The sequence below is a fragment of the Ambystoma mexicanum genome, chromosome 1p, assembly GCF_040938575.1.
Source record: "Ambystoma mexicanum isolate Mex_15411 chromosome 1p, UKY_AmexF1_1, whole genome shotgun sequence".
In the NCBI taxonomy this organism is placed as follows: Eukaryota; Metazoa; Chordata; class Amphibia; order Caudata; family Ambystomatidae; genus Ambystoma; species Ambystoma mexicanum.
The window spans coordinates 1,296,915,254-1,296,941,271 of NC_090921.1; the positions used below are offsets into that span (position 1 = coordinate 1,296,915,254).

Here is a 26,018-nt window from a genome sequence, read left to right on the forward strand (position 1 = left end):
AAACATATCAATGAACCTGTGAGGGTGAAAGCAGGGTGAGAGGCCCCCCATGTGTCAGTTTCCTATTTTTGTTGCAAGTACTTTTGCTCCTCGTTTTTCTTCTTGGGTAGTATTTGCCTATTATTTTTTTACAATTTGATCTTTATAAAGTTTAAGTCTTTGGTAATACAAACATAGTAATAAACACAAAGATTAACTAGCATTTGATCTCCCTCCCGACCCCGAAACCCCCCCCAACCTTAAACGAAGTCACTGCATATAGCCTTTCCGTACTTGTCTTGATTCAAAGGCATACAAGGCTCGAATGGTGGAATTGCCTCCTCCCCGACCCAAGGGAACCTTTTCCCCGTGCCATAGCATCCCCTCATGGACTGGCTCTAGGTGCCTGCTCCTTCTCCCTTCACCCCTCCCTGGGAGGTGTCAAACAGTTCCCAAATCTAGAGACCCTGTACCATTTCCATAAGGACTCCTGAGAGAACCTACTACATACATTTATACCACTGGTCTATTCCTTCCCATTTCAACAGAAACGGACCCCAGTCATGGTGGAAGCCAACTACTGAATCATTTACCACTGCCGTCAGTTTTTCCATTATAAACATATCCCACAGCTTGTACATCCAATCCGCTTTTGTGGGTATGGATGGACTCTTCCATTTCTGGGCTGGTATCAAACTCCCTGCCCTCATTATAGCCTTCCCCATTCTCGTGATTCGGTCTCCTCCCAATCACCCACTGGAACACCCAGCAACATTTGTATCAAGTTGATTGTCACCCCTACCATTTCCTTCATCCAACTCAGAACAGTACACCTTTATTTTGGGGCAATCCCACCACATATAGAATAGCAAACCACCTTGACTGCACGCTCTTGGGCAAAGTGGGGATTCTCTACCATACATTTTGGATAACTTCAGGGTGTCCAGATGCCAAACATGGAGCATTTTAAAATTATGTTCCATTGCTGAGGTAAAGAGATTCCCATGAAACAACCTTTTAAACTCTCTACCGTGTGTCCTCCGAAATTTCCGACCAAGTTTGTTGGGCCCAATAATTCTTCCTGTTTCAGCCGACACCATAACATTGGATAATTTAGATACACTCCCTTTCCTTGAGGCAGCACTGCTTATGGTGTGTTCGAAGAGAGTCAAGGGGTGTGAGAGTTTGCAGCCCCATTTAGAGTCTAAAAGAAATACCTTAAGACGGATGTATTCCAACACACGTATTGCCTCTCGCCCCAACATGTCAGCCACCACCTCATACTCCTTAAACCTACCCTCCAAGAACATTTGCCCCACCCTATAGCCGACCACAATTGGGAGTGTCGAAAGCTATGTGAACCAAAGTTCAAGGGGGAACCCCAAACAGAAGTCAGTGGAAAGCTTGTTGTTTATGCCACCCTTCTTCCAAACCAACCACAACACCACTGAGGCTCGGTGTCCCCTAACCATGCCTGGGACCGCCTTTCTTCGGATGGGTGAACATGTCTTCCAAGTACGTCCAATAGTTGCCCATGTCATCCCGCATGTGTTTCAGCATCACCCGCATTTGGGCCGCTTGATAGTAATAATAAAAAGTCAAGGAAGCCAAATCCCCCACATTCTCTCAGAAATGTTAACAACATTCTCTTAACTCTGGGATGTTTCCTCAGCCAAACATTTTTGCCACCATCGTATTCAAATTCTTAAAGGGCTCAGGGAGCTCTGACGGAAGAGCTGAAAAAAGATAAAGCAGGCAGGGCAGGATGTTCATTTTGACTGCAGTCATTCTACCATGCCAAGAGATCGTTAGAGGAGCCCATTGTGAGAGGTCCGCTCAAATCGCTTCCATCATGGGAACATAATTGAGATCTGCTACTAAGTCAAGTCGTCTTGGCAGGACTATTTCCAGGTATGGAGTCCTTATGGGTTCGACTCATACTTCTGATGGTCTTAAAATTTCCTTATCCTGGAATCCATAAGACACAGCAGAAGTACACTGGATGATTTTGACACATTCATTTGAAGACCTGAAAACTGGCCGAAAGTTTCTATCTGCGCCAGCAGCACAGGGAGCAAATGGTGACCATTTATCAAGTAACTCAAAATGTCATCCGCGAACAGGGACAATTTAAATTCCACCTCCCCACATTTACTCCCCTTCCCCACATTTGCTCCCCTTAAATCGCGGGGTTTTCTCTTACCAGAGTTGCGAGGGGCTACATTGGTAGGTTGTATATCAGGGGCAAAAGAGGACACTCCTGCCTGGTACCTCTTGTAAGATGGAAAGAAGCTGATAGAAATCCCATTAACCGACACCCTGGCTGTTAAGTGACTATATAGGGCCGAAATCCATCGGCAAAGGTTATGTCCAAACCCCATTTCCCAAAGTACCTTTCCCATGTAACCCCATTCCACCTGATCAAATGCTTTCTCCGAGTCTACGAATATTAGGCATGCGTCCAAATCAAGTCTCCTGAGCATAATGTATTAGGTCGATTGTTTTCCAAATATTATCAGATTCCTGACGTCCCCTTACAAATCCCACCTGGTCCCCATGCACCAGAGTCAGCATTGCTTGCTCTAATCTGTTTCCCAATAGTTTTGCTAAACTTTTAACGTCCATTTTAAATAGGGAGATTGGCCTTTAAGGTGGACAAAGGGCTGGGTCTTTCCCTTCTTTAGGAATCGCCACTATGAGAGCTCCAAGCAGAGAGTCTGGAAGCCCTCCTTCCTCCAGGGCATTGTTGAACATTCTTGCCATACATTGAGATAACGTTGCACGAAAAGCCTTATAAAAAGGGAACTGTGAAACCATCGTCACCTGGGCCCATACCCGCTTTCATGTTCCTTATGGTCGCAATTACCCCCTCATCGGTCACAGGGGCCTCTTGAGCTTCTCCCATTTCCCTTGACAGACCCAGGATAGGCAAGTCACCAAGAATTGGCCAATATGCAACCCATCTCCCCGGTATTCCGCTGTATGCAGACGTTTAGAATATTTTCTAAATTCTTCTGCTATTGACTCGTCACTATGGACAGTTCTGCCATTCCATATGTATAGCCACCATTGGTCTTGCCTTCCTCGGTTCGAGTAACTTCCAGGCTAGGATCTCGTCTGCCTCCTCCCGCTTTTCCACATATTTTTGTTTAAGGAATGCCAATTTTCTTTCCGTTTGATATAGCAGCAGGGCCTTTAATTGGGCTTTATATTTTTTGAGCATCCCCGAATTTAATGGAGATAACCGAGTGTTTGGTGTACCTCCTGGTTTTAGAGCCTCGATTGTACTACTCAGGTCTCTCTCTGTTCCATCTTCCTTTGGGCGCCCAACCATATCAGTTCCCCCCCTAATCGTAGCCTTGAAGGCCTCCCACACAACCGGTACCCTCACCTCCCCATTATCATTAAACCGGAAATATTCTTTAATCTTGGACAATAATCCCTGGGTAAGCTCTTCATCTTTAAGGAGGAGGTTGTTGCATGTCCACATACTCTTGCCCCCTTCCTCCCCTCAGTCCCCCAACAGCACTTTTACTAGATCGTTGTCGGACCACGCTATGAGCTCTGTGGTCGATTTCATAACCCTACTTTTCAAACTGTCTTGCCGGAGAACGTAATCTATTCTCGAGTAAGAGTCGTGGACCTATGAATAATAAGTAAAGGGCAGGTCAACACTTCCCACCTGCACAAGAGAGTCTACTACCCCAATTGCTCATTGATTTGCTGAAAATGACGGGACTAGACTATATGGGTCTGGGATATCATCAGGGGGGTTAAGGCCTCGAACTTTCAAGGACCCCCACTTTAAGGGCTGAATCTAACTCAGTCATTTAATCCCTTTCATGGTATCCAAAAACCTCATCTAGAATTGTGATGTTTAGCCATGTGCCACACTTAAATAGAATTATAGAGATTAGCCATTTGTCACAACAGATAGGACATTAGCCACATAGTCCTTTGGCTACTCACTAAATTCTTCTAACACCCCACTTGTACTTCCTCAAACACACCAACCAAGCACTATACACGCCCACTGGCTAGCCAACCTATACCCAAACATACACCCAACACAAGCAACACATACTTAGAACAAACAACCCTGACACTGGACCTTACCCATATGGACAAGTCAGTGTGCGCAACCTTTAACATCTGCCAGTCTACACATAAAAACATACACACCCCTACATAACAAACAGTCACATAGAAACATCCCAGGCATTGGACTTTAACTGTACAGATACAACAAGCCAGTGCACACAACCCTAAATCCCAGTAATCTACACATAAAACAGAGAGACACCCCAACAAAACAAACCACACAGAAAACATCATAGGCATTGGACCTTACCTGTATGGATACAACAAGCCAGTGCACGCAACCTACCATCTACAAGCCAAAACACTAAGACGCCAGTTGCTCTGGTTCTGCATCTATCCTTTCATTGTTCCCTCACTAACCAACCCTGTACTCTTTCTTGCAGAACCACGTGAGCACCTGGAGACTGCCCTTGGGTGCTATTGGTCCGTAGCATAAATAATCATACCATAACTAGATGTTGAGCCCGTGGGCAGTCCTCCCTTAGCGACTATGCAGTGTGCAAACCCAACCCAATAGCTTTCCCCCGTCCCCCAACCCAAACAGAAACAACAATGCCCAATACCCCCTCTTCTCCACACATCAGCATCTGGCCTTGAGACTATATCCGTCTCCCTTCCGGGCCAGACCACCAAACCCCCGGGTAGAACTCCTCACAAACTCAGGCCAACACCCCCCCCACCTTTTTACCCCTCAATGCACCCCTCCACGAACACCTTCCCACCCACCAGGCCACCAGGAACCCCTCCACCTATTCGACCTTAAATCCTCAAGTTGTTTGACTGTCTCATGTGCAGTCAGGGGGAACCTCCAAACCACTTCAACTACTACATATCCATTAGCCCCACACATGTTAGAGAAACCTCCACAATTAAAGTAGACTGCCGGGCTTCATTCCGACCAGGCTTGCAGCCTGCAATTGTGCTTTTACCCTGCATCAGTTTCTCGTGGGGGATACAGTGTTCAATTTTCAGAGACCTCTGATATGACGTCTGTCCTTTGGACCTTTGTTTCTCACAATTGCTCCGTCCACTTCTCCTAATGTTCGTTTAAGGGTTCTCAGATCCTATTCCCCAAACAGTTCACTGGATATTCTGCTGAGGTCATCTTCCATAATCAGTTTGTATGTGGCACTTTCGTATTCAAATGTTAGAGAGAAAGGACTCCCTTAGTGGAAAGCCATTTAGTAAGGGGCCCACAGAAGCGTCTTCTAGACAGCGTAAATGATGAAAGACGGTAATGTGTGCCAATCCCCAGTCCACCAACCAACTTTTCTGGCTCTTATCCAGGATTTCTCTGAGTAGTAGTGGAATTTAGCTAATATGGAGCAAGGGCCACGCGTCCCCCCCTCCTTACCAAGTGGGCCCTACCAATGGTAGGCTCTTTGGTGTTGTCTTCATTAAATATCTTTTTATGACCCGATTCATTCCTCTTATGATGCCCCCCTGTGTTTCACCATCTCTCTCTCTCTCTCTCTCTCTCTCTCTGGAAATCCCAAAAAAAAAGCAAAGATTATTACGACGCTCACGATTTTCAAAGTCATCCATTTTCAGCGCTGCTTCTCTCCTTCCCAACTCCGAGACCCGCATGTCCAGTTGCATCTCCAAAATATCGACTGGGGATTGATTAGCCTCCAACCCCTGGAGTCGGTCATCCAAATTCTGAACCTTTTTCTCGAGTCGATTCAGTCTGCGACCAATGTCAGCGCAAAATCCCCTAATTTCCTCCAACAACGCTGCCATGTCTGGTTTCATTTACCTCTCTTCTTTCATCGTGAGGTCGGAGAAAGCTAGCACCTCACTGATGCGCTCAGACGATGGGACAAACTGGAATTTCAGGAGGGAAGACTGCCAGTCCATACAGGAAGGGTTGTGCGAACCTTCGCCAACCCCAGAAGGCCTGATTTTCTCCTTAAGGTTTCTATCTAGAGGTGCATGTGGGCCACAGACCTCCAGATGGTGGTTCGGGGTCTTCCAATAAGAAAAGTACAAAGCACACAGTTTCTCCTTGTGGGATCCTGTATCCCGCCTGCACGTCTCAGTCCTCCTGCGGGGAGGGCCCTGTTTGAACCAATGCTGCACCTCACTCGGGGGGGGGGCTGCCATCCAGACAGGGCACCAGGTTCCAGTGCCCCCTCTGTCCAGTAGCACGCCAGTCTTCTGAGGAATAGGCATGGCCCCCACCTCAAATGTCCACTGCTCCTGATGAAGTCATTCTATCCAGAGGTGGTCCCTGCCCCTGTGCGCAAAAGGCTTCAAGCCGCCTCTTGAGTACCGCTGGTGGATCTGGGGCGACCGTGGCCTCCATCCCACTGCACACAATGTCCCACCTCCTCATCGTTGGTTGTAGGGGAGAGGGAAGAGTGATGACGCCTCTCCCTGCCTGAAATGGCCAGCCTGCAAGTGTTCTTCTTTCCTCCTCCTCACTCCCTCTTGCCTGCCTCCAATGCGCTCTGTAGCAGAGCATGGGCACGCGCTCTTCGGGTGGGGATGCACAGCCAGTCTTTATGCGGGTGGGGGTTTTGCTCTGCTCTTGCCCCGTCAAAATGCTCTCCAGTCTGCCACTCCAGTCGGGAAGATCCCCAACTTTATTTCTGAGTACTGTGGCTTCCACTGCCGGTCTAAGGCCTCATGGGGCTATGGCACTCTGCTATCCAGCCATATCTTTGCCTGTCGGCCATATCTTCCCATGTTGCTGACCTTTTGACTCCTAGATTTCGCCATGTGGTGCCGGGTGGGATCCCCCTCTCCCCCGCGCACCCCCTCCGTTGCTCCTCCTCAATTACACCTCTAGGGGGTTCTTGGGGTGGAGAGATATGACTTCCTGGTGGCCGATTGTATTTGCCTATTTTAAACGGGAGTAAAAGTGGCTGGCACACCCTCAACTATATTGCTGTTTAATGCATAAGAGGCAGATTTCATTATACCCATTTAGCACAACAGTGGGTTACCACCAGAACTACTTCCCTTGACTTCTGCATCTCCTTTGTCAACTCATGGAGGACTCCAGTCGGCTAACACCCTTCAACCCTGTAAGGTCTGATCTAGTTTTTGGGGGCCACATAGTGTCTCACTGCTGCCCCCTGGCCAGCTCAGCATTCTTAAACATCCAGCCAAAATGTTGTGATCGATGGACAAGCAATGCAATCCAATCCAGCTACAGGTGAGTCAGAGTCTTCTTTATTGCAGGTAAGTATTAGACCAAACACTTCCATGACCCACCGGAACATCCTTCAACCAACTGACTCAGATTCCTTGATTAGAGCGCTCAGCCAAGCTTGAGCGCATTATTAATTCAACTTCTACAGAAACATGCATGTCATCAATAGCCGATCACAATAGTGCACACACAACTCACTGCACTCGTCCTCTTTGGCAGTGGAGACTGGGCTGTGTGAGAAAGCAGAAGGTGCCTCACCCACTAGTCCCCGAGGATCTGTCCTCCAGGTGGCAAGGACATGGCCATTGCTTTTGGATCCAGTTCCTGGGGGAGGACCAGTGCTGGAAGATCACCTGGGTGAGGGGACCTCAGGGAGTGGGACACCACATGGTGAGACATAGTGTCCCTCTCTTCCCTGCAACACCTTTATCCCATCCTAACCGATGAGATATTTAGAAACTCAGCCCTCCCCCAGCCCCCTTTCCTGCACAAACACTTTTACGAGGACAGCCCGCTTTGGGAGAAAACAGATTCACACCAAGCCATGAACCTAACTTGTACCCAATACTATGGTCAGGCAGTTATCGATAATTACTCACACCTGACTTCCATTACGCTTCCCCACATGGATACAAGGTGGAGCACGAGAGCACACTCTGAGCGAAGCAAAACACACAAAAGGTACAGCATTTTCAAGTTGGCAGCTGAACAAGGGAAGAAAGACTGAGAGGCACGAGAGGTTAGTGAAGGGGTAACACCCTTGACCTTGTTGGCAGGAAGCTGTTACTTTAAAGAAACCTTCAAGGTAGAACGCATAATACCAGGAAACCAGGCTGAAGAATCCTGCATTGTGTGTCAGAGATACCAAGAGCCCTCCCACTTTACTGACCAAGGCGGGGAGGAGCGGCAGACACTGTGGTATCGTCTTTGACTCCAAGAACAAAGAAACGACAGAACACAGCCGGTGAGACCGATGCCAGACCGGTCTGTGTTCATGTCAAGGTTGCAAGTGACAACATTGTAAAAAGAGTGCTGGAACCAACACTGTTAAACTCATGGGATGAAAGACGTGAGTGAAGCTAAATTGCTGGTGAATATTTGAACATTAAATGGAAGTATATGATACCGTTGACAGAGTTGTCCTGCACTGTGAATGTGCTCAGTCGAAGATCTCTGTGTGGTATCCTGACAGGGGAAACGCAAGTAGAAGATTGATGTGAAATGTAAATTGTGTAAAGTGAATCAAAGTGGTCCTGCAACGATTTAACCTTACCCCATCGCACATTCGAAAGTTTTCGATTCTGGCATCAAAAGGGATCCGAGCCCGGACGACGGGAATCATGGTCCGAGCCCGAAAGAGGGAGGCCAGTCTTGAACATGTGAAAGTGAAAGCACTGACAAAGGAAAGGAACTTTGTTTGTTACATCAGGCCCTCTACAATAAGACAATTGGGAGAGGGACTATGGCGGAAGGCCCTGATGCCTATGTGTTGAACTGTTACCTTGTGGCCAAGAATCCAGATTGAGTGTGAAGCCCGCATGTACCGCCTTGCCCTGTGCCGAAAACGTGCGGAAGGGAAGCCAACTACTCAACTATCCTGACATATCATTTCTTGAACACTTTTCCTTTACATACATTGTTATCCCACACTATTTTGTATTTAGAAGTAAGGATTGGCAATAGGTTTTTATTAGTATAGGCCCTTTTATTTTGACGACTCCCCTAGGACTACGCTATTATTTGAAAGTCGTAGCTTGCTCCCATCTATAGATTTAGGTTTAGAGAGGCGTTCTACCAACCCATTGGAGTTCAACAAATACCATGGAACGGTGATCACTTGTGTCTGCCTTCACTGTTTGATACTAGGCCTTCCTTACAGCTGGCATGGTGAGGGTGGTGTAGCCCGGCCAGAGCCTTTCTTTCTCAAATTTAGAGCTCAGGGAAGGGATGGAAGGAGTGATGGGTGCTAGGGCAAGCAGGCCACATGGGCCTGGGAATGAATTTACAAGCACATTGTTTTTTGTTCTGCTGAGAATTCATACAATCTATCATGTTTTTCCTGACCCTGCTATGGCACGATACTTTTGACAGGAAGCCCGGCACGACACATCAAACCCGATGTCGACTTCTTAGAAGAGGTGGGCCATCTTTATCAACTAAGACTGGGCTGCAAAGGTGTTTGTTTCCAGTGCAAGTAGGAGTTATTGTTGTAGCGAAAAATGACATTTCTTTTTTATATGAGGTGACCAGAAAGGGGTGGAGAGGAGTTGCGGTTAAGTCCTGAACTTGTTTTACAGGGATTTAGTGCGGAGCAGGAACTAGGAGTACTATTCGGAAAATAAAATGCACACATTTCACTGCAGGCTGTGCCAAATACTGTACAAGAAACCTACATACAGCGTTATCTGGGTCATGAAGGTGTTACACGTGCCTGCTGTCAGCCAAAACTAAAAATACCAGTTTCCCTTTTCAGAGTGGGTAGTGCAGTCAGAAGATCGAATGAAGCGAAAAGTTGATTTGCTCACTCAGGTCAATTAGACGGGCAATGGCTCTGAGCCTAGGTGAAAAGCAAAAGTGACATATTTTTTGAGGTACAAACTACTAAAAAGCAAACAAATGCCAATGTGCTTAAAATGATAGACATTGTGTGTAGAAATTGTATAACATATAGACATTGTGTGTAGAAATTGTATAACATTACCAGAAGATTACAGTGCCGATAAATCATACTTTGCACTTGTGTTATTGCCTCACAAATTATAAAAGTTCAGGATAGCGGAACAAGCAACTACAATGAATTGTTGATACCAAGCAGTACAGCAAATGTATAAAGTGACTGAGGGGGTAGTTAAAATGTATTTGGAATGACTACATGCATTCTATGGCAGGGCTCAAAATGCGCACTCACCACTAGTCACCGGCTAGTGAGAATTGATTCTTCAAGTGTGTTCTGTGTGTATGTGTAGAAGTGAGGTGGTGAGTGACTTTATGACTAGCTACTAGCTTGCAACTTGACATTCTGACCCCTGTTCCACGTATGAGTTTGTTCTACCAGTGCTAATTGTATGCAAGAAACTGCAATTTAAAATCAATACAACGAAATGAAACCTGTTCACACATATCCTCCAATTCTGTTGGTTAAAGTATGTGCAAGCTGGATCTTCGGGGAGCGAATCATTTCATTGCAAGGAGAGAAGGTGATTAATGAAGGCTGCGCTCATGACACGATGCTGACATTTCGAATAATTGATGGCGCTTGGCCTGTGCAGTGCACCAGCAGGTTTCCAACATTTCAGCAATGCCGTCTTCTGGGACATTCTGGGAATCTTGCTAATTATCTGCTAGGGTGACATTTTGGTGTATTCTCGAGACCCCATGCGCCACACTCAAAATTATGTTCAAGAAGCGTTCACACGCCCGCACCAGAGCCATCTGTTCGCTTAAACGGAGTAGCGTGTCTTTCAATGAATCTAGTTTTTTGCCACCCTCAAATTACAGCGATGAAACGTCCCAAACTACGTGCCCTGAGTACTCTGTGTATGGCATCCGCAATCTTATTCTCTGCAGATGTTTTACACTACAATCCCCATCAGCTCTAGCCAATGTTAAGAAGAGGGGGCGATCGTCCCAGGCCCACCAGCACTTGCGGCAGAGGCCTGGAAGTGTGTAGTAGGGACTCGAGGGGGGGAGGGGGGGAAGAGGTGGCACACAATAAGTGCATGCATGTGGGAATGATGTAGCTTGGGCATCGGGGAGAAAGGCCAGAGCTGCAGAGATTCATAGACCATTGTTTCCTTCTGGGATATGTAATGTTGGCAACATGAATGTGCCCTGCAAGGCCACAAGGGGGTTGTGAGCTCTCTGCGAAAAGCGATGCCACGAGAAAGAGGGCACAAGCCTCCAACCTTCCCTGTCCCAGCTCTAAGTAATAGCACCCAAAAAAAAGTCCCAAGACATCAACATTCCAAGGTACCAGTCAGTCCCAGACCACCAACCAAAAAAAACTGTTAGACCCCAAATCAATCTGGAAAGATTGTAAAGCAGGGGCCAGTTGCCTTAACCCTAGGTCACGGGATTTGTGCTGCGAGGTGCCGGGCGGGGTAAAACAGCATAGCTAAAACAAGGGTGGGGAGCTTTGGATAGGTGCCGAGGTGTCTGGAATTGAGTTAGTGTGTGCGAGGCAATGGCCTCGAAGTATCCTCTTAGCCCATACCTGCAGTACCAGGTGCACATCAGGTTAGAGAAGAGCATACATTGTTTTTCTTCGCCTAATAACCAATTAAGTGTACCTTCATGACTGATGACGCACAAGGAGGAGCCCACGTGGGAAAAAAAAAAAATGGACAGAAGGGGCTCGGACCAATGGCCCGGCATGCCCTATGGAGCAGCCAACCTATGCATCAGGTGGCACCAACCAACCATTTGTATTTGTACATTATGTAATTTACATCACTGATGAAGCTGTGTGCCTTCACAAAGTGTTGCTCATACAAATACACAATACCATACTGGTTTTGCCAGACCTTTCCATGGCAGCAGAGAACTTTGCTGGTGCATTTCTATTTTCGTGGAAATAGAACTGTGTTCTCCTTGCAAGAGGTTTGCTGCTCCTTGCAAGAGGTTTGCTGGGCCTTTTTCTCTAGTGGGTTGTATTTGTTCTGGTGCGAGCGTTGAGGGATTTCTTCTGCACCAGCATAGCCACTGGTGAGGATCATGGGAGTCACAGTCCAAGGCATCGGATAGCCACAGACTCCAGAGGCACTGGAACATGTGTACATCACTATATCAAAGAGGTACCACAGCAGCCCCACAGTATGCCAAAACTGATTTAGGCATCAGGACAGGCTCCATCCACAGGCCTCAGGATACGCAATGCCAAGTGCCTACTAAAGCCTTTTTTGTGGAGAGAAAAGGGGCAACAAAATGCCCTACATCCCTCGGCCTGGCGTACACACCTTAGAAAGTGCAGGTTTGTGTGCTCAGAGGTATAACGTGCACAAATTCAGGTTTTGTAGCAAGCACAGCTTTCCGCAGCAATACAGGCTATGCGAAGCGCTGCTAGTTGTCAGAGTTGCTCTGGGCTTTTTCGGCTACCACAGCTTCCAGCATCAGAAAAAAGGGGTGTGGATGCATTTCACACAGCTGAAGAATATTTACTTATAAGAGACAGGAAAACCCACTTGAAGCCATAATTACAGCTCCTGCTAATTGTTGTAATACTTAATTTGGCTGTGCTGAACTGCATATCAGTGCCAGTGAGTAATTTCAGCATCACTGTACTAAAGCATGGTAGCATATGCAAAGGCACGCCTGAAGCTGCCTGTGCTTCCTGATTTCGGATGGTGCGAGTCGAGTCTGTATGTGCACGCTTGACATGTGTATGGCTCTAGGCTGCAAGCAGAGGAATGAAGACCGGTCAAAAAATGTACACTGGCAGCTGAGGACTACTCATAGAGCAAACAAACACCAATATTAAATGGATGACAATGGGCTTAGGTCAAAGTGAAGAGGGGTGCTATGGCTCAAGGTGGAATTCGCTAGGTAGAGCAACAGTTCAATAAATAGTATAAGCTAAAGTGGGCGTCACACAACAGCAAAGAGTAGTCTAGCCAAAATAAACCCGGGTGACAGTGGACGCCATTCAGCGTTCAATGTTCGGCCAAAATGTATATGGCAACTATCGATGAGCAGAAAACTACTGTGGGCTTCAACCTAGAGATAAGACCGGGGAAAGGTGTTCAGGCAACTAACAGCTTCATCAAATGAAAGAGTGGAAAAGAAAATAATTCAAATAATCTGGGTGAGAGTAGAGATTGCTCCCTTTAAAGACTTGCCAAAGATGCACATGGGCGGCCAGCGAAGAGCCAACACAAGCTAAACATTCATACGGTGGCCACGCAATTCCACAAACGGGGAACACAGATCAGCTAGAAATTCATTCGAGGGGAACAAAAGGCAGCATCAACCACCAGGGTCTTCAGACACAGCCATCAGTTCAGTGTTAGAATTCTAGCCTGCAGCAACGCCAACGTGCATACCCTATGTCCCAACACCTGGTGAAGGTCAGAGGCTGGATACAGGACTCCCGTTTGTTTCATTCTCAGAGAGATGATGTACATATTACTGCTCTGTGTTAGGGACTCTTGTAGAGCACACCAGCAGTTTGCAGCGCTACAGATCTGTGCTTCGCATTCAGTGAAAGAAAGACGCCTAGAGATCTGTCCATCACACGTCAGTAGACAAGAGAAGGACAGTGCTCTTCACCGGAAGAAGACAGCTAGGACCTTATGGAACGAGGATTTCCCCTCTCACTTCAAAAGGGTACATCAGTGGAAGGGGTCCTTATTATCCGAGAGGCAGCAATACTGGTCATCAGAGAAGGGTCGGTTGGGTCAGAGAGAGAAAACTTTGCAGGGAGATGTCCACACAACTCGGAAGAGAGTGAGCCCCAAGGTTAAAGCAGCACTGTGTGGGGGTCCTGGAATAATACAGCTCATTGTGAGGGCCCTGGGATGAGACCAGTGTTTGTAGGAGACACAGGGCGGAACTGATACAGTCAGAGAACCATGTAGGTGAGAGCACCGTGCACAGGGCTGGGAGAGGAGCCTGGTCATTTGGATACATCCTGTAATAATCCAGTGCAGTGTCAGTGCCTGGGAGCAGGTTCTGCAAGGAGGCGATCATACATGCCAACTCAGAGGGCGGAGGAACAAGAGCCTGTGCCAAAACCATCACTGAGAACAAGAACAGACAAGGAAGGAATCCCAACCCGCCTGCCGAAACCGCACAAGGTTCCCACCACTGTCCTCTCTCAGTGGCCTGCAAACACAGACAGTGATTCCAGAACTGCCATTAACTTCAACCTGATCAGGCATTTCAAGAGCACCCTCAGTCTCATTAACCGACCAGAATCGGCCTCAAATTGGTAACTCATTCCAGGACTGCTCTTAGTCTTTCAACCTCCAAACCCTCCGACAGATCCCGCCCTGCGTGTCACTCGCATTCCCCACCCACAAAACCTGGTCACAGGTTTCCCACATTGCTGTTACCTTGTCCATGCCCTCTAACACAACCCCATGCACGGATTCCACACATGCATACCCAAGCAGATGAAATACAGGTGTCCCTTAACATAATATACTGATCTTTGAGAAATTGACGCAAGACATTCAATGCAGCAATGAATAGCCATCATGAATAAAGTGGTTTATCATGAAAATTGAAGGGAAGCAATTTTTTTTTTTTTTTAAAGACATCTAAAATGTGTCACACAGGTCTGAAATCACACATTTTGTTAGAACTCCCCAAACATAACCATATCACACTAATCCCACATTTTCGAATTTTTTCATAAATAAATGTACCCACATCACCCCAAACACAGGTCTACCCCACCTTCCCACTTTACTGTACTTGCTAGTCACTCAGGACTCACATTCCCACTGTTCCCAAGCACCTGCGAAACAAGATATAGGTGCTTAAGCCATCAGGTACAAACCTCCGCTCAAGCGCTCTAGCCTGGTCTACATGAAACCTGACGATACCGACAATGAGGCGACAAATGCTGCCACTAAGGGGTTGGCACAACACCAGGAAACTGTCAGCATACACATCACCTGTTCAGTCAGCATTAGGTCTCCCTACCAAACCCATCCCAGGAGAAGTTACAAATCAGTTGGCACCAGAAAGGAGGCAGTGCTTGGTGACCCCACGTGAAGTGGAAAGTTAAAGGAGCAAGGTAGACACTGCCTTCAATTGCACCAAAGTCTCCTCAACATTTACCCAGCTGCCTTCCGTCACAAGGCGCACCACATAATTCTGTTACCACTTATGCATTACACATATCACAAAGTTTGAAATTAAGATTCAATTAGCAGGGGCTTAAACCAGCTGCTGGGTTTCAGGCATCAACCAGTAGCCAGGAGCTGCTGCTGCAGTACCAAGAGCGAGTACACAATGCATCACACATCTAACTGCCCCAGGGAGGCCAACTTTAGGTTTTACCTGGAATGTATGATCCATTAGGTTTACACATGTACTAGAAGTGTCCTAATTATGATACTTAAGATAGTCAACATTATCGTAACATATGTTTGTAAAGCACCAGTGCACCTGAGGTGTCAAATGTAGCTCCTGGTAGCGGTTTCAAGCTAACCAGGTTCTCCTAGGATAGAAGCTGGATCTAAACATCTCCCAGCAATTGTGAACCCTGTATTGCCCCACTAACACCCCATTATCTCCACAACTCTACCAAGCTCACTCATCTAGTTGCCCTCGCCTGGTCCTCTGTCTCCATCAAACCATTCGCTTACAGTGAACAGTAAAACATGAGCCAAGACTGCTCCAAAAATGGGAGTAGTGCTTTATAAAACCACTTCACTGGCCGTTTTGCGTAGATACCTTTGCAGAAACAGCAACCCTGTGCTCTACAGCCCTATGGGCCATTGCACTACTGCCTCCATCTAGCAGATGCTTGGCACACAGATATCCTACAATACAACGTTGGCACACAAGCCACATTCGAGCTAAGAAGTGCCCACATTGAGGCACACAGCATTTCACATTCAGTATGTGCCCTCCTCTATTAGGAGCCATGGGAGTGGAGCCTGGTCTGCTGGGTTTCAAATGAACCGACCTCTTATTCCCACACGCCATCCTAGGAACAAAACAAATTGTCAGCGTAGTACCAACAGTGGAGCACGGATTCATGGCAGGGTGTTAAAGGGCTCCCTTCTCGAGTTAGATACTTTCAGTAACAAGCATTGGAAATGCCAACAGTTTGGGCTTTTGTGTAGGCAAGGGAAAAGCACTTGCCAGGCACTGACATAGTGGTATTAGCTGGTCATTGATGGTATCAGGTGAGAAAATGCTGCAAGTACCTGGGCATCTAATAACAGTGCTTGGCAAATACCTGATACTTATAACAAGCCAAAACTGTTGGCTTTACCAATGCTTGTTTTTAACAGATCTTAAGTGAAGGACACACATAGTGTTTATAAGTCGAGTGGCTCAAGACAGACCTGGTTAATACATTGTCACACCAGTAGCATGTTTACAGCTTCAATTAAGTTATTGACTCTCAGAAGACTGCTTTAACAAAACAGTGGCAAACACTGAGTGCAAAGGTTGATGGCATGGCTTGATTAAAGCACGCTCAAAAGAGTTCCCATGAGGCAATGTTTTGGGTGGGAAGGAACTGGGTGGGAATGGCCAATGGCCATAGGGATTAGCATGGCCATGAGCAGTGAATGGGTGGACAAATAACCAAACACCTAAAAGCTTTGTCCTCATATGCCATTTCTCCCTATCTGTACTCCAATACAATCATGTTGGCTTATAGATGGTACAAGCGACACCTAATAGCCCAAAGTAAAAAACACAAAAAGGAGCACCACACTGGCCTCAATGCTTCCCATTACATTTTTGCTCACAGAGCATGGGCGCACTGCGCCCCCCAGGCCAAATAGGTTTTTGCGCTATGGCTTCCCCAAGCAAAGGACTGGCCACGTTACCCCATTTTAATGCAAAAGGTGCTCTTGGATGTCCTTCGCCACCTCCCCTCCACTTGAAGAGGTGACACAAATGTGGTGATGGCTGTAGCACTGTCGTATCATAATGCACAACTTAGAACTCCTAAGCATTCACTACACTGATGGCGGCTGGCCAGCCACAAGACAAGAGCAGCCATTTTTAAATGCCAAACTAATTGTTTGATGTACACACCCTCGAAAATTCATCAACATGTCCGAACAACATGGAAAGAGCCCTCACATCCTTGGAAGACCCCTTTCTTCTGCCCATAAATTCATAATGGTATTTGGTGTTAGGAAGAACAAGACATTGGTGAAAAAGGGCTTGTGAGTTATAATTTAGGTGTATAAGGACGTGGTACAACTGATCACCTTATAACGGAAAGGGGTGGGAGCAACGGGTCTTCAACACACGTCTTAGAGAGGTTACCCCCCCCCCCCATCATCATGAAACGAGAAGGGGCCGTGGGAAAGGTGTTGGGGAAGAGGGCAGATCCAACCGTTACTCATGTAGGCCTCATGTAGCAGAGCTAGCTACCTCCCTCAGGGCACTAAGGCCTTAACGTGCAAGCTCGGAATTCCAGCCCTCGGGTTACATAAGACCCAACAGTCCCAGGTCTTGGCAAACAGCGCTTTCCCCCCAGTAGCAGATTTTACAGGTTCGGGTCTAGAAGAGCAGGTCAGTTTCTAGCCTCGCATGCCCATCGCCCGGTCTTGAGCAGGACAAAAGAAAAACGTTTAAAGGGCCCCCTTTGCTGGTGGTCTTTGAAACCAGCACCATACGCAGCATTGCTGTGCAGAGGGGTGTACAGCTAAGGAGGTGCCACTGTGATTGGATGATAAAACCTGTAACAAGAGCTGGTGCTCACCCGTGTAGCCGGCTTTTGCACTCGCTTTCATCCATTCAAACCCCCTGGCCTGTCCTTGTATGCGCACTCAGCACCCAGGACCCAGGACTTTGAGGCATGGCAATATACAAGCGCGGGCACCTCACCCGAGCCAACTGCACATGCCTCCCTGCTGGTCCATGCCTTGCCCGTCAATGCCGTGGCAAATATGCATCCATTGGTCTCTGTGCCTCTTGTTCACGCCAATCCCTTGGTCTCTGTGCCGCCTGTCCCTAAACTTCCTTTGAGCCTTCCAAATGATGGATGTCTTTTAGGATATTGACACGCTGATGAGAGGAGTCAGCCCCCAGGAGCTTGGAGAGGGCGATGCCAGGGCACCTCTGTGGAAGGGTGGCACAACCCTGCATTGAGATGAAGGGTCGGGTGCACCCCGAGGCAGGGGGCAGCTACCCCATGGCGACACATACAGTATGCTGGTGCACCTACCTGGCGCGTGCCGCTCTGCAGACCTACACTCTGACGAGAAGTCCGTTGCCAACATAGAATCCTTGGGCGCTGCACCCCATCCATTGCTGTACGTACATATATCTGACGCGGTAGATCTCACGCGCAGGTTGTTATCATTTAGGGAAAGAAATATGCTATATATAGATCCAGAAAGGCAGGGCTGTCAAAACGACCCATCCCCCGCCTTTCCACCTCGCGACGGGAAGCAGGGAGGGACAGGAATGGTGGTGTCGGAGACGGGGAAGGCCTTCCTAGGTGAGAATCACCCAAATGCACCCCGGGGAATGCGTGCAAGGATGGCCAATGGGCCGATGCAAGGGCAGCGGGAGCCTGCTGGCTACAAAGCGGTGGCAGTGCAAGCACCCCCTCAGGGAAGGCGAAGAGGAGTCTTCCTCCTGCCAGGGTAGGGATCGCCCCGATCGATGGTTTGATCGCCAATGGGCCGATCCCATAGCGCAGGGAGCCTGCTGCCAAGGCGAGGCCGGGCTGCCTGCCCAAGTCTCTGTCTCCAATGGTGATTTATGAAGCAAGGTTTCAGCCCCCTCCCCCAGCTCGCACTCTGCTGGGAACCGCACTGATTATTTTCCCCCTCCGTGCAGGTTTCGGAACCCGGGGAATAGAGTCACGGCACTCAACACCAGGCCGCAGATCTAGAGTGTGGGGGTGAGCAGGCCGGGAGGGGCTGGGCCAGGCCTGTGTCGGGCTAACCACAACACAAAAAGAGGCACAAAAGCAGTCTAGCTGCGTGCACGCTGACCTCGACCTCCCAGCTGCGAGGCCTGCCTGAGCAGAGGCAGCAGCGCTCGGGGAATGCCAGACATGGGTACCCATACGTTCAACCAACCTCGTGCCAGCTTTTCGTTGATCAGGTTAGAGATTAGGGAAAAGGAGTACATGCATTATAAAGCCCGTGCCTGCCAGCCTCCATGCAGACAGCCTATCTACTCTGCTCCTCCGCCTGCAGGCACGTTGTGGGCATTTCCCTGCAGAGTAGCACGGCCCATGCAGTCTGTCGCATGTAGAAAGGGGACCCAGGCCTACCTAATCCTCATTGCATAGCAAAGTCAGCCCCTTTCCATCCCGATAATGGAAACCAGGAACATAGTCTGTTTCAATATACAACCCCACTCAGTCAGCACCAACCTAGTCTGCCAATTTCACTCCAGATAAGGACCCCACGCCAAGGGGTGTTGCTAGGTCTGGAAAAGATCCAGGGCTATGCTAATGTCGGGACTGTTGGGACTCAGGCCAAGCTAGCCTTTTGTCCAGGGCTACAGTTCCCTCTGCCGCCCCTCACGCCCCCTAGCAACGCCTCTGCCCAGGCTGATCCAGTCTGCCCATTTAGCTGTATATCAAGACGGCCAAGCCAAGCAATAGGGTTTGCTGCAAACCCATAGCCTTAACTAAACCCCCCAGTGCCATCATGTCTGATGTATATTCACACAATCAAAACCCCAAGCATAAGGTGAAATGACAACCTCACATTACCCCCTATGGTGGAGTGGAGGTTACCACAGGAAAATGGGCGAGGATATTAACTGTTTTGGGAGACACCCCATGTTAAAGATCAGGTGTTCGTAGAAGAATTGGGCAACATATTTGCTGAGAAAGACAGCATATACCAGAGAGGAGGGGACCACGCGAGATTGGGAGAAGAGGCGCAGTAAGAATCTGTGCTAATAGGTACAGCCATGGAAGACATACAAGGTAACAGGAGAGGTTACGACATGGGATGGGGCCGTGGGAGAATCCCCAAGTGTCCTATTATGAGACAACAAAAACAAACATCAGAATTGGTAGGTGAGTGAAGAAGTGCAAAGCTACCCCTCCATAAACCAATGGCGGATGTGAAGAAACAAGGTGTTAAGGGAGAGTGGGACATGAGGGACTCGAGTGAGATATAAGAGATTGATGGACACGTGTGGATGAGCAGAAAGCAATGAAACCTCCCAGGAAAGGGATTCCCTGGCACGGGTGATACAGGCAGGTGAGCATGATGGAGAGTGCTGGACAAAGCATGTCCTCAGGTAAAGGTGCAAGAGCATAAGGACATGTGTGGTAAAAAAATAATGTGGAAACCAGAAGACGGCGGACAACAGAAGCCAATAGTGGCCAGCAGTCTGGTCCTTCATGGACATCTCCTACCGGATCTCCGAATCGAGTCTGAGAAAATCAGAGAACGGTTGGAAAGGAAAAACATGGCAACTGTGGGATAAACTAAGACCACGATGGCCCATGGGGTGCTAAACTCAACCCCATAAAGACAGTCTCTCTCAGACCTTCAAGTTATAAAGGCTCCTATAGGCGACAGGTGTGTGGAACCATACCCAACTGAAGGCATCCCACATAATGGGACATCTGATGACGAGCGACACAAAAGGAAAGGATGATACCCGCACATATTGAGTCCGAGGCCATTTGGAAAAGAGACAAGGAATGGAAAAATATGGCAAAGACAAATGCAAGGCCAAGGTGCATCCTGGATGTTGGCACGAGAAGTAGCAATCAGAGGACGACTTTGGAGAAGATGGTAAGAAACAATAGAAAAAAACAAATTAATGCAGGGGTGGAAGTGCAATTAAGAAAGTGGTATGAGGTAGTCATGGAAAGGAAGGGACAGTAGGAAATAAAGCAAGTAGTAGGCACTGACAAAGACATGGTAGAGCCAAGGTAACCAAGTAGTGCTGATGAGGCCATACTAATGAAAGATGTGTGCTATACAAATACGAACAGCGGGATAGTAGACATCAAGGGTGGAAGGTCCAGGACTTAAGGGGTAGAGTGGACGATGACAGACCAGTGGGTTGAACATGCATCGAAATATTATGGTTGTGTTATACAAGCCTAATGAACAGTTCTTTGAAAACGGTCTTGTTAATAATGCGTAGACCCAAATTGGCATACTTCCATTTACAAGCGTTAAGGATTCACCTGCATGGAGTACTCTTTTGGAGGAACATTGAATGTGGACTTTCCTAATTGTAGCATGAATTTTAAATGAAAGTGACATACCCAGATGTTGGCGGGTCCCGTCTAAAGGTCGAATTTGCCAGTATATATTTTTCTAGGTTTTAAAGGAGAAAAGACAATTTGTGACTAAATGCAAATGCTGCATAGCTCTCCAAAACTTGAACTGCATGGTCCCCACTGAAACCAAAAACCCAAAGAAATGGGCAGAAGATGGAAAGGTACAATGACAGGCCAGCTACTGCTAAGGACTTAACCTGGCATGGCTGAAGAATATCCGGCTGTGACTTAACCCCAGCAAAATCAGAGATACTATTCTGTAATGTTGTATACCTCTGTAAAGCACTGCGGTATGCATCTGCATTGTTGTACACCTCAATTTAGTGCTCTGTTGCTTCTCAAAACTAGGTCCGCATTCACCATAATAATGTTAATCTCACTAGCGTGTCAACTGCCTGGCCCTCGCACTGCCCCTACCGCAAGAGTGAAGGCCTTCTCCTGGTTTATTCAGCGATTTACCACTAGTTAATAACATGGATAATAAAATTGCATTTTATCATGGAAGAATTCTTTAGAAAAAGAAGCGCAGTGCACCTTAACTCAGCCAATACGCAACACTTAAAATCATCCATTGTTCCATGCCTTCCATGCCTACACAAGTTGCCTGAAAACCAATAACGGACTACCCTAACTTAGGGCTGATGATAAAGTATTCAGACAGTACCCAGGTTACAAGCAAAATTCATTATTACATATTGTAATAACTGAGCTATCAAGGGCAGTTTACTACCACTGTATTGCAACATGGGGCGGGGGAGGGGGGGGTGTAAAAAATGTGGAGACAAATTAAGAACACCGATATGATTTGGTGGTAGGCCAACAACAGCATTTGTAATTGTAACTGCAATCAACTACTGGTGGTGAGCTTTTTGGTGCCCATCTAGAAATTGGGTACAAATATAAATAAACACTAAAACACCCTGCCATTCAACCATAAAGTTGGCATCACATGGGGCAGTGGGACGCAGCCCAACAGGGACACATTCTTATACTCAAGTTGACAGCCAGCAGAAACATTTTTTATTGCTCTTATATTGGGCTTCTTTAGAAACCAATAGATACTTCAAAACACGATGGGCTAACTAATGCCTTCTGGGTTTTCGTCTTCGAATATCGATGCATTGGGCACTTCCCCATCTGGTCAAGGTACTAACCTCCGACCAAATTCTGGAATCCTCTTATCAAAAGCACATGTGGCAATGTTATGGATGTGGTGCAGCCCATCTCTGAAAAGCCCCCCCATTTGGATAAAGATTAATCCAAGGGCTGCCTACTTTTCAGAAAACATTTGCACAAAGAGCTTTGGCCAAAAGCTTTTCGGCAACTCTGGCCATGATTGAGCTTGGCAGCACACTCTGGGCATTTTCACTCCAGCAGTATGCCCACCTCAGCAGTATTTTCTTAGAGGCTCACCATGGCAGCACCGCCATAGGTGGCTACCTCTCACAAGTTTTCTTAGCATTATTCGATTTCTAGTTTTTCATAGTTGGGACAGAGCAACCTGAAACGTCCTTAAGCCGCATGTCAACCAATGAAAATATCACACGCGCATGCATGGTGGGAAGAGGACGAAAGAGTGAAGGTGGTGGCAGAGGGTCAGGAGATGGTAAGAGGATGCCCTGAAGGATGAAGATGGACACAAGGTACACAGAGAATGGGGGTTCCGTTGCTGTGGATAATGGGAAAAGGAATGAGAGGATAACCAGATGGATGAAAAGAATGGGATGGGACAGGGAATGAAGATGACGACGAGAAAGGGGAAAAACTGATTGAGAAAATGATGGGGAGAAGCACAGTAGGAGGAGGATGATAAGAGAACTGTGGTGAGAACAGGTAGTGGATAAGAAAATTGCAGATTATAAATGGAGGGAAGGTGACCAGACAGATGAAGACAGTGGGAAAAGGCAGGGACGAAAATGATGGGAAGAGGTACGGAAGTCTGAAGAGGATGATGAGAGCAAGAGACCCAGTGAGAAGAGGGTGAGGCAAGATCAGAGAAAGAAGATAATGCTTAGGGAAAGAGACCCAGCGGGACAAATATAATGGCATAGGACGAGATAACAAGTAGGACAATAGGAGCAGGATCCAGTAAGATTAGAGGGTAAAGATAATAGGAAGAGAGCTAGCGGTAGAGCACTTATGATGGTCAAGGACCACAAACCAGCAAGACAAGGATCACCCTTTCACTCCTAAGCTGTATCCCCCGTATCCCATCGCTCCATGTCCTTCCAAGTGTACCATTATTGGTCTATCCATCAAATTGTATCTTTATCATTGCACCCTCTTAGCGTGGCTCGTGTTGTACAGACTGCTTGCCAACTAGGTTTGTGCTATATAAAACCCAGCAAACACTATCAGAGTGAAGGGATGGGACTAGATAACAATATGAGAACCATCTGATGAAGGTAATGGGATAGGACCATGAGATGATGATGATGATAACTGGGGGAGGTATAGCAGGATGTAAATGCTGGGATAGGTCCAGGAAATCATCAGGATCATGGAAGATGACCAAAGGGATGATGATGATGTTCCAAGGAGGTGGCGAAGAGGGTACGACTACGACTAAAACTGAATATCATGGAGTAAGGACCAGATGATTCACCAGAGTCCGCAAGAAAGAAGGTGATGGGAGGAATAACAGTGATGGGAGCTAGAACAGGAACTGCTGAAGATGGAGGAGGTAAAAATACTATTAATGGACCATGGGGCTAGATACGATCACGATGGTGGAAGAGGACCAGGGATGACATGAAAGTGCAAAGTGGGGTATTTATAGGGACAAATATGAAACAAAGGAAAAAAGATGAACTAGGGCCATGGGAGGAAGGGAGGGGTATTGGTATTCAAGGGGTCCAGGTGAGGGCTGATAAAGCTACATGGGGGTGGGGAGGGTGTCTGACGATGACATAAGACCAGATAAGAATGGTAGACCAGGGTGATGAAGGCAATGGAAGATCCTCAAGAGAAATGTGAAAGGAGTAATGCCAGCGATGGGCCAGGCGGGGTCATGAAGATGAAGGCAATGCACTAGATGAGGGAGGATGACAATGGACCACGGTGTATTCATGTGGGTGGAGGAGAGGGTTGAAGAAGATGGACCCAAGGGGTGCTGGTGATGTATAAACAATGGGGTGATGGAAATGATGGCAAGGCGAATAAGGGTGAGATGTCGACCACGATAATGATTATCACGGAGCTGTGAACCGAGGGGAAGGAATGAATGAAAAATAAAACATGCTGACGGACCTGGGGAAGAGATAAGGATGGGTACGGATATAGGTACATTGATGACCAAAGGGTGCGAGGGGGGGGGATTAGGATACACTAGTGCACGAGGCTGGACCAATGGGATGAAGAGGATGATGGTCCATGGAGATGAGGATGATAGACGGAGTGATGGTGAAGACAAGTCCATTCCACCAGCACCAATTTGCGCTTACCTAGCTGCGCGCTGCACCGACCGGCGGCTCCCCGCCCCATCCTAACCCCCTCGCCGTCCCTCAGAGCCCGGAGCCTGCCGCTCGCTACCGACAGCTGCGGCGCGAGACTGAGGGGCGGGCCAGCCATAGCTGCCCTCCGACAACAGCGCCCCCGCCGCTCCTCCCCTTTAACGCCAGGCCCCTAGACTGATAACCGCCGTCTCCAATCTTCGCCTTTAGTCACCCACGAAGTGGGCGGAACGCTTCCAACATTGGAGCGGCGTGAGAAGATGGCCAATAATAATATTGCTCAATCGAGCCAGGGCGACCAATAGGGTGCAGATATTGGGCGGGTCAAGCTTGGAGAATGATGTCATCCGGTGTGTGCAGTTCCGTCTTAAAGGGGTGGGGACGACACACAGGTAAAGGCTGTGACAGATGCATGTGAACCCCTCTGTGAATTGAATGGAACAGGCCGACCAATTGCTTCACAGGAATTTCTACATTTGATGGAGCAACCCATTGCCAGTCTGGGGAGCAATGTCTTCAGGATTCCAGTCATGCATTACCTGTGTGAGATTTCCCACTTGAATTAACCGGGTATTAATTTGGCTTACTATGTATTGTGAATTTAAATCTGTTTCTTTATTATTTCTGTTTCTTTTATGAAGCAACTCTAGGCCTTGATAGTTCACTGTTATGTATATTTATATATATAATATCCTAATATTTTTACATTTCACAGGACAAACGAAACACGGAATGTGTGTTCAATTTAAAATAAAAGCAGCTATACGTATGCAGAATAACGAAAACAAATGTATACAACTGTAAAACATCTGCAGAGTCATAATGTACAAAACACAGTAGAACTGGAAGCGCAGTGAAATATATCCGGGTCATTTTTACAGTTGAAAGGTCTCCCAGTGGTAAGTTGAATATATTTGTCTCACAAAGAAATTACAACCTTGTCCCCTTATAACTGAATGTATGACGTTATTCCATACATGCCAACCCTCCCGATTTAGGCGGGAGACTCCCGATTTTTTTGTGAAAAATACTGCTATTTTTCACGTTCTCCCGCCTAAAATAATTATTTCCCCAATGCATTCCTATGGGGAAATTGTTGTCTCCCGATTTCTCTTTAGAAATCTCCCTCCCAGGCATGTCAGAATGTCATGTATGCATTCTCCCGCCTAAAATACTTCTAGCCCCAATGCATCCCTATGGGAAAATGTGCGACTCCCGATTTCTCGGATTAAATCTCCCACCGAGGTGAATCAGAATGTTGGCATGTCTGTTATTCGCAAACCAACATACATGCCAACCCTCCCGATTTAGGCGGGAGTCTCCCAATTTTTAATTGAAAAAGATTGCTATTTTTTTTCATACACCCGCCTGAAATTATTAAAGACCCAATGCAATCCTATGGGGAAATTCCTTTCTC

The 26,018-nt window shown here is 47.3% G+C and overlaps 1 protein-coding gene across 7 annotated transcripts in view; it reads right to left on the bottom strand.

Moving 5' to 3' along the window:
* The window catches only part of PPFIA3 (PTPRF interacting protein alpha 3), an 841,741-nt gene extending 816,986 nt beyond the window's left edge, over nucleotides 1–24,755 (bottom strand). For all 7 annotated transcript variants that reach the window (XM_069605740.1, XM_069605757.1, XM_069605735.1 and 4 more), the window contains exon 1: nucleotides 24,593–24,755. The gene's annotated coding sequence lies outside the window, so the exon portion shown is untranslated. The remainder of the gene's footprint in view (nucleotides 1–24,592) is intronic.
* Nucleotides 24,756–26,018: the final 1,263 nt, after the last annotated feature.